This window comes from Schistocerca serialis, chromosome 2 (genome assembly GCF_023864345.2).
Source record: "Schistocerca serialis cubense isolate TAMUIC-IGC-003099 chromosome 2, iqSchSeri2.2, whole genome shotgun sequence".
NCBI lineage: Eukaryota > Metazoa > Arthropoda > Insecta > Orthoptera > Acrididae > Schistocerca > Schistocerca serialis.
In genome coordinates, this window is record NC_064639.1 from 113,677,101 (window position 1) to 113,684,920 (window position 7,820).

The following is a 7,820-nucleotide window of genomic DNA, read 5'->3' on the forward strand; positions in this document are numbered from 1 at the left end:
AAAGGCACCCCATAACATCACGCCGGGTGATACGCCAGTATGGCGATGACGAATACACGCTTCCAATGTGCGTTCACCGCGATATCGCCAAACATGGATGCGACCATCATGATACTGTAAACAGAACCTGGATTCATCCGAAAAAACGACTTTATGCCATTCGTACACCCAAGTTCGTCGTTGAGTACACCATCGCAGGCGCTCCTGTCTGTGATGCAGCGTCAAGGGTAACCGCAGCCATGATCTCCGAGCTGATAGTCCATGCTGCTGCGAACGTCGTCGAACTGTTCGTGCAGATGGTTGTTGTCTTGCAAACGCCCCCATCTGTTGACTCAGGGATCGAGACGTGGTTGCACGATCCGTTACAGCCATGCAGTTAAGATGCCTGTCATCCCGACTGCTAGTGATACGAGGCCGCTGGGATCCAGCACGGCGTTCCGTATTACCCTCCTGAATCCAGCGATTCCATATTCTGCTAACAGTCATTGGATCTCGACCAATGCGAGCAGCAATGTCGCGATACGATAAACCGCAATCACGATAGGCTACAATCCGAACTTTATCAAATTCGGAAACGTGATGGTACGCATTCCTCCTCCTTACACGAGGCATTACAACAGCGTTTCACCAGGCAACGCCGGTCAACTGCTGTTTATGTATGATAAATCGGTTGGAAACTTTCCTCATGTCAGCACGTTGTAGCTGTCGCCATCGGCGCCAACCTTGTGTGAATGCTCTGAAAAGCTAATGATTTGCATATCACAACATCTTCTTCCTGCCGGTTAAATTTCGCGTCTGTAGCACGTGATATTCGTGGTGTAGCAATTTTGATGGCCAGTAGTGTATATACAAAACAGATAAATCCTATCTTCTCAATATCGCAATGACTCCGACCCTAGTAGTCGTATTTTGAAGAGTGAAGCGCCGCTGTATACCTCTGTCTCAGAAATACGACACTGGCAGTACAAATTACTGTAGTTCGATTCGAAAAAGCAGAGTTGACACCGATGTCTCTGTAATTAATATAGCTATGCGACGAGACTACACATCAGACAGTGAGGACTTATTCACTGTTTATTTAGTTAAAAACAGAATTACGGTGTCAAACGCTTCAGGAAATACCCGACGTGAAAGGGTAGCTGAATCATTCTATATTTGTCAGCCAGCTTGAAATTTACCTCCTCTCCGGGGTCCTACAGTTTACAACTTTTTTTTATATGTTGGTGAAGCTAGTTTCGGTAAACGTTCCCGAAAGCATTGGCTTTAACGTTCGAGAGAGAAGCCTGTCTTTTGATCTCGTATTCAGCCACCGCCAATAACATGCTAAGACTGTTTGCCTAGGGACACTGGCTGCGCGGTGAATCTCATTTGCGAGTCTCAATCATTTCCCCAAACTTGCGTATATATCACCGTCTGTTTCTCTCAAAAGGGACGACTGTTACTGGTTTTTATATTCCTCGCTCACAAATGGGCCTCCTTATTTCAGTTGCCAATATGCAAACCAAATTTTTTATTTATTAATTGATATGAGATTACGGTCGAAGGTCTCTTGCAATCGCCTGAGAATACAAGGTGCTCCAAGAGGAATGATAAGTAATCAGCGATATTTCAGGAACGATCTTTCGAGGCAAAAAGTGTAGTAAACAAGGGCTCTAAATGTATATTTTTTCATCTAGGATACTAGTGAAACAAACTTCTACTGTAAGCTCTTTGCTTTCCATATTTTGGGCGGAGGTAGTATGGACCAAAACAAAAAAAAAAGTGTGGTGAACGTTAGCTCTAACATTCATATCTTAAGAGCTCTGAGCACTTGCTCAGTAGAGCAGATGTGTTTCACAGTAGCGAAAAATTAACAAGTGCACATAGCTCTTAAGGTGTGCACTTCGGTGACCATGTTTACTGGATAATTTTTCTTCTTTTGGTCCATACTACCACCTCTTCAAATGTGGAAAGCAAAGAATCTGCGGAAGAAGAGATTTTTTTCGCAGTATCGAGGATGAAGAAGTGCTCACAGCTGTAAAGGTATGTAGTGTAGAGTCTATGTTTAGCAGGTTTTTTTCCCTCGAAAGATCGTTCCTGTCATATTTTGTATACTGACTATTCCTCCCGAAACACCCACTAGACGTCAGTCGTCAACAGGATAGAAAGATTTGAAACACGAAATGGAATTAATTGAAGATCTGAGAATTACAATAATTTGCATGTAGCTAGTGGAAAATGTACCCGTTTGTGTATGAGACAACTTGAATTTATCATAACATGTCGTTAACTGAAAAGTCAGTCAGATAGTATAGTTTATTTTTTTCCTTTTCTTCTCTCCTACTTCTTTTTCACTTTTCAGATCATGGAGTTCATTGTCTATTATGGGCCTACCCTGTTCCTAGGTGTACCAGGACCCTTTTAGTCCGTTCGGTCGGTCTATGTGGTATCCGAATACCGACGCTGCCTAACTAAGCGGATGTCTCATATAGAGAGCGCATAAAAGTCTTGCCTCGGCAGATGCTTCGGGAACTCAAGTAGGTGTATCTGGGAAGAACGCGACGTTCTTTTCAAGGAACACTATTTAGAGAAGCGGCATTTGAAGCTGAATGCAGAGCGATTCTGCTGCCGCGAACATGCATTTCGAGTAAGGACCAAGAAGATGATACGAGAGATTAGGGCCCATACGGAGGCATGTAGACAGTCGTTTTTCGCTCGCTCTGTTTGCGGCTGGAATAGGAAGGGAAATGACTAGTAGCGGTACGGGGTACCCCACGCCACGCAGCGTACGGTGACTTGCGGAATATGTATGTAGTTGTAGACGTACATGAATAGGCAGAGGGCATTGAAGCGAGCAAAATGTGCCAAATAGCCATAGGTCGGAAGTCCAACATTGACCAGCTACACCCATAAAATGGCAGGCAACCAGTGACGAGCACGCGAAAGTATGTGCATTTAATCTGACTCCTCCTTGCTGATATCAGTTACGTTAAAAAGATCAATTCTCGATTACATTAGCTCTAGATGATTGTTAAAGATGAACAATCAAGTCAACCAACCCTTAAATTCCTATCCAAAGCTCGTTTCGTTAGGAGCGATTCATCTCTTATTTATTGCGGGAAGCTTGACTGCTAAATCAGTTACTCTAGAGATATCGCAATGCTAGTAATTTCGTAAGATATAATATGTCTCGTTACAGAAACAGCACTGCCGTAAGTTAGTTGACAAGCGGGACTATAAGGTGCAATGTTTTCAGTAGTTACATTTTAACCATTCTTGCTTTTTCAGTTATTATTATTATTTTGCGGTAAACGCTGTTGTGTTATCAAAGGATTCCTACTAGGCCTGGTCTTTTTAATTTATTTGATCCTCTGCTGCCTCCAGCATTTCATCTCTTAAAACTACCCATTCATCTTCTCCTGTATTTCTTTCCCATGTTCTAATTCACCGCCGCCTAATGTTCCCTGTAAAGCTCTCGAAAACGTGTAGTTCTTTCAAATTATCCGGGTCCCATTTCCTTAATTTCGTAGTTTTTACCAATTTGTTCAGTTTTCCTCTACTGTTCACAACCAATAAATTATGGTCATTGTCCACATCTGCCCCTGGAAATATCTTACAATTTAAAATCTAGTTCCTAAATACATGACTAACCGTTATATAGTCAGTCTGAAACCTTCCAGTGTCTCTAGTCCTCTTCCACGTATAAAACCTTCTTTCATGATTCTTAAACGGTCAGCGATGATTAAATTATGCTCTGTGCAAAATTCTACCAGGCGGCATCCTCTTTCATTCCTTGCCTCCCAGTCGATATTCACCTACTATTTTTACATCTCTTCGTTTCCCTGCTATCGAATTCCAGTCCTCCATCTCAATTAAATTTTCGTCTCCTTTAACTATCTGGAGAATTAGTTTTATGTCATCATACATTTCTTCAATCTCTTCATCATCTGCGTAGCTAACTGGCATATAAAGTTGTTCTGCTTTGGCAGGGGCGGGCTTGGCATCTATCGTGGATACGATAATGCGTTCACTATGCTGTTCAGCGTACCTTATTCTTATTCATTATTAAATCTGCATTTCCTCTAGTTGACTTCGTATTTATAGCCCTGCATTCACCTGACCATAAGTCCTCTTCCTCCTGTCACCGAACATAAAGTTCCCATTATATCTAACTTAACCTATCCATTTCTCTTTTTAAATTTTCTAAAACCCTATTAAGGGATCTGACATTCCATATTCCGATCCGTAGAATGCCAGTTTTGTTTCTCAAAAGACTGAAACGCCATATTTTAGTTTTGTTTCTCTTGATGACATCTTCCTGAGTAGTCCCCGCCCGGATATCCGAATGGGGGCCCATTTTAGCTCCCGAGTATTTTACCCAGGAGGACGCCATCATCATTTAACCATTCAGGAGAGCTGCATGACCTCGGGAAAACTTACGCCTGTACTTTCCCATTGCTTTCAGCCGTTGGCAGTATCGGCATAGCAATGCCGTTTTGGTTGATGTTACAAGGGCAGGTCAGCCAGTCATCCAGACTGTTGCCCCTCTTCAGGAGCCACAAGTTTCCAGAATGAGATTGTGCGCTGATATGAAACTTCCCGGCAGATTAAAACTGTGTGCCGGACCGAGACTCGAACTCGGGACCTTTGACTTTCGCGGGCAAGTGCTCTACCAACTGCCAAGAAGTTTCATATCAGCGCACACTCCGCTGCAGAGAGAAAATCTCATTCTGGAAACGTCCCCCAGGCTGTGGCTAAGCCTTGTCTCCGCAATATCCTTTCTTCCAGTGCTAGAGGATATAAAATATGGACTGGCTATGGCAAGAAAAGCATTTGTTGATAAGAGAAATTTGTTAACATCTAATGTAGATTTAAGTGCTCTGAAGGTATTTCTCTGTAGTGTAACGTGAATGGAAGTGAAACTTTACAGGTAGGAGACGAGGTACAGGCAGAAGTAAAGCTGCGAGGACGGGTTGTGAGTCGTGCTTGGGTAGCTCAGTTGGTAGAGCAATTGCCCGCGAAAGGCCCGAGTTCGAGTCTCGGTCCGGCACACAGTTTTAATCTGCCAAGAAGTTTCATATTAGCGCACACTCCGCTGCAAAGTGAAAATCTCATTCTGGAAACATCCCCCAGGCTGTAACTAAGCCATGTCTCCGCAATATCCTTTCTTTCAGGAGTGCTAGTTCTGCAAGGTTCGCAGGAGAGCTTCTGTAAAGTTTGGGAGGTAGGGGACGAGGTACTGGCAGAAGTAAAGCTGTGAGGAGGGGTCGTGAGTCGTGCTTGGGTAGCTCAGTTGGTAGAGCAGTTGCCCGCGAAAGGCAAAGGTCCCGAGTTCGAGTCTCGGTCCGGCACACAGTTTTAATCTGCCAGGAAGTTTCATGTTCGTTTTGTTTTGTATATCCATATTGCATTAGTAAAAGATGTCTCTGCAAAGATAATTCAAGTGCTTCAGTCCTAGTAGAGTTGTACTTCAATTACAACTTATTTGACTGAGAACAATGTGCCACACATGCTGTCATAGTTGAACTGTCGATGTCGTGGTCGTCAGTACAAAGACTGATCTGATGCACCTCTCCACACTACTCTATCCTGTGCAAGCCTCTTCACCTCTGAATAACTATTGCAACTTATATCAAAATGAACCTGCTTACTGTAGTCAAATCTTCGTCTCGCTCTACAATGTTTACTTCCTGCATTCCTTCCATAACGAAATAGGCTATTTCTGTATGCCTGGGAATGTGTCCTATCAACCAATCTCTTCTTTTGGTCAGGTTGTGCTATAACAGTCTCTTCTCCCTAGCTCAGTTTCATACCTCTTCTTTAGTTATTCGAGGTAGCCATCGAATCTTCTACATTCTTCTGTAGTATCACATTTTAAACCCTTGTATTTTGCTTTTGCTTATACTGTTTATCAACCACGTTTCAATTCGATGTAAGGCTACACTCTATACAAACAGTTTCTGAAAAGACTTCCTAACGTTTAGGTTCATATAACATGTTAGTATATTTCTGTTTGCAGAAGGGCTTTTCTTGTTACTGCCAGTCTGCATTTTATATGCTGTCAACATCGGCCAACCGGTGGTCTAGCGGTTCTAGGCGCTCAGTCCGGAACCGCGAGACTGCTACGGTCGCAGGTTCGAATCCTGCCTCGGGCATGGATGTTTGTGATGTCCTTAGGTTAGTTAGGTTTAAGTAGTTCTAAGTTCTAGGGGACTGATGACCTTAGAAGTTAAGTCCCATAGTGCTCAGAGCCATTTGAACCATCGGCCAACATCAGTTATCCAGCTGAGGAAGCAGCAAAACGCACATACTGATTTCAGTGTTTCATTTCGTAGTCTAAATTCCTCGGTATCTCATGATTTAATTCGGTTACATTCCATTACCCTTGTTTTACTTTTGTCGATATCCACCTTATGCCCTCTATTCAAGGTACTATCCGATCTGTTCACTTGATCTTTAAAGTCATTTGACGTCGTTGAGAGATTCATGATATTAGCAAACCTTTACGTTTCAGTTTCTTCTCCCTGAACTTCAGTTTCCTTCGGAATTTCTCGTCGGTTTCCGTCACGACTTTCTCAACTTTCAAGTTGAATGACATTGGGGATAGCCTACAACCCTGTATCACTCGCTTTTATTCATTTCTTCTCTTTCATCTCCTTCAACTGCCGTCTAGTTTCTGTATAAATTGCATATAATTTTCGTTTTATGTATTCTATCCCTTTTACCTTCAGAATTTCAAAGAGTGGATTCTAGTCAACATTATCTAAAGCTTTCTGTAAATCCATAAATGCTATTAACATAGGATTGCTTTTCTTCGAACTATCATCGAAGATAAGTCATAGGATCAGTACTGCATTGCGTGGTCATACATTTCTCCAGAAACCAGACTAATCTTGCCCAAGTTCGACTTCCATTAGTTCTTCCATTCTTCTCTGAATAATTCTTAACAGTATTCTGAAATGAAAGGGTGTTTCGCCTGTCTCATATATCTTACATACCAGGTGAAATAGTTTTGTCATTGTTGACTGTCCGAAGGATCTGCGTAATTCAGGGGAAATATCTCTATTCCAGCGCTGCAGCTTCGACTTAAGTCTTTCAGAGCTCAGTCAATATCATGCGGTGTATGGTGCTTCTCCTCTAATTTTCGTCTATTTACCTTTCCCTTCTTTCTATGTTGTTGTGGTCTGAAGACTGGTCTGATATAAGTCATCACGCTACTACGTCCTGTGCAAGCCTCTTCATCTCCGAGCAACTACTGCAACCCACATCCATTTGGGCGTTCTTACTGTGCTCGTCTCTTGATCTTTATCTGCTGTGTTTACCCCTTCCCATCCCCCAACACACACACTTCCCCAGATACTGAATTGGTTATCCCATGATGTCTCAGAATGTGTCCTATGCTTATCGTCCACGTTCCACTTCCGAACAAGGCTACATTCCAGACAAAAATCTTCAGAGAAGAGTTCCTAACACTTAAATCTATATTCGATGTTAACAAATTTCTCTTCTTCATAAATACTTTAGTTACCATTGCCATTCTATGTACATTGTATTCTTATTTTATTCTATATTGTCTTCAAATTGCTCTCTTTTACAACTTGGATTAAAATGTTTATCCATCTTGGGATATACAGTAATGGACAGCTTTGGTTGAGCAGCTATTTGCAAGTGAGTACTGACGGACAGACATGTTTTGGTTACACTCAAAACACTCGTCCATTCGTACATATTTAAAGCCCACTGTAAGCAAGCAAACGGTGTGAACGAGGCTCGCTCGAGTGTGCGTACCTTGAGCCGTCGTTTTCTCGACCAGCGTGTGCCTATTTGTAAGCCGTCCAGAA

At 42.5% G+C, this 7,820-nt stretch overlaps 1 non-coding gene across 1 annotated transcript; it reads left to right on the top strand.

The window, feature by feature from the left end:
• The first annotated feature begins 5,256 nt into the window (after nucleotides 1-5,256).
• Trnas-cga (transfer RNA serine (anticodon CGA)) lies at nucleotides 5,257-5,331 on the top strand. The gene has a single exon. It is a non-coding gene; the product is annotated as a tRNA-Ser (tRNA).
• The last annotated feature ends 2,489 nt before the right edge of the window (nucleotides 5,332-7,820 follow it).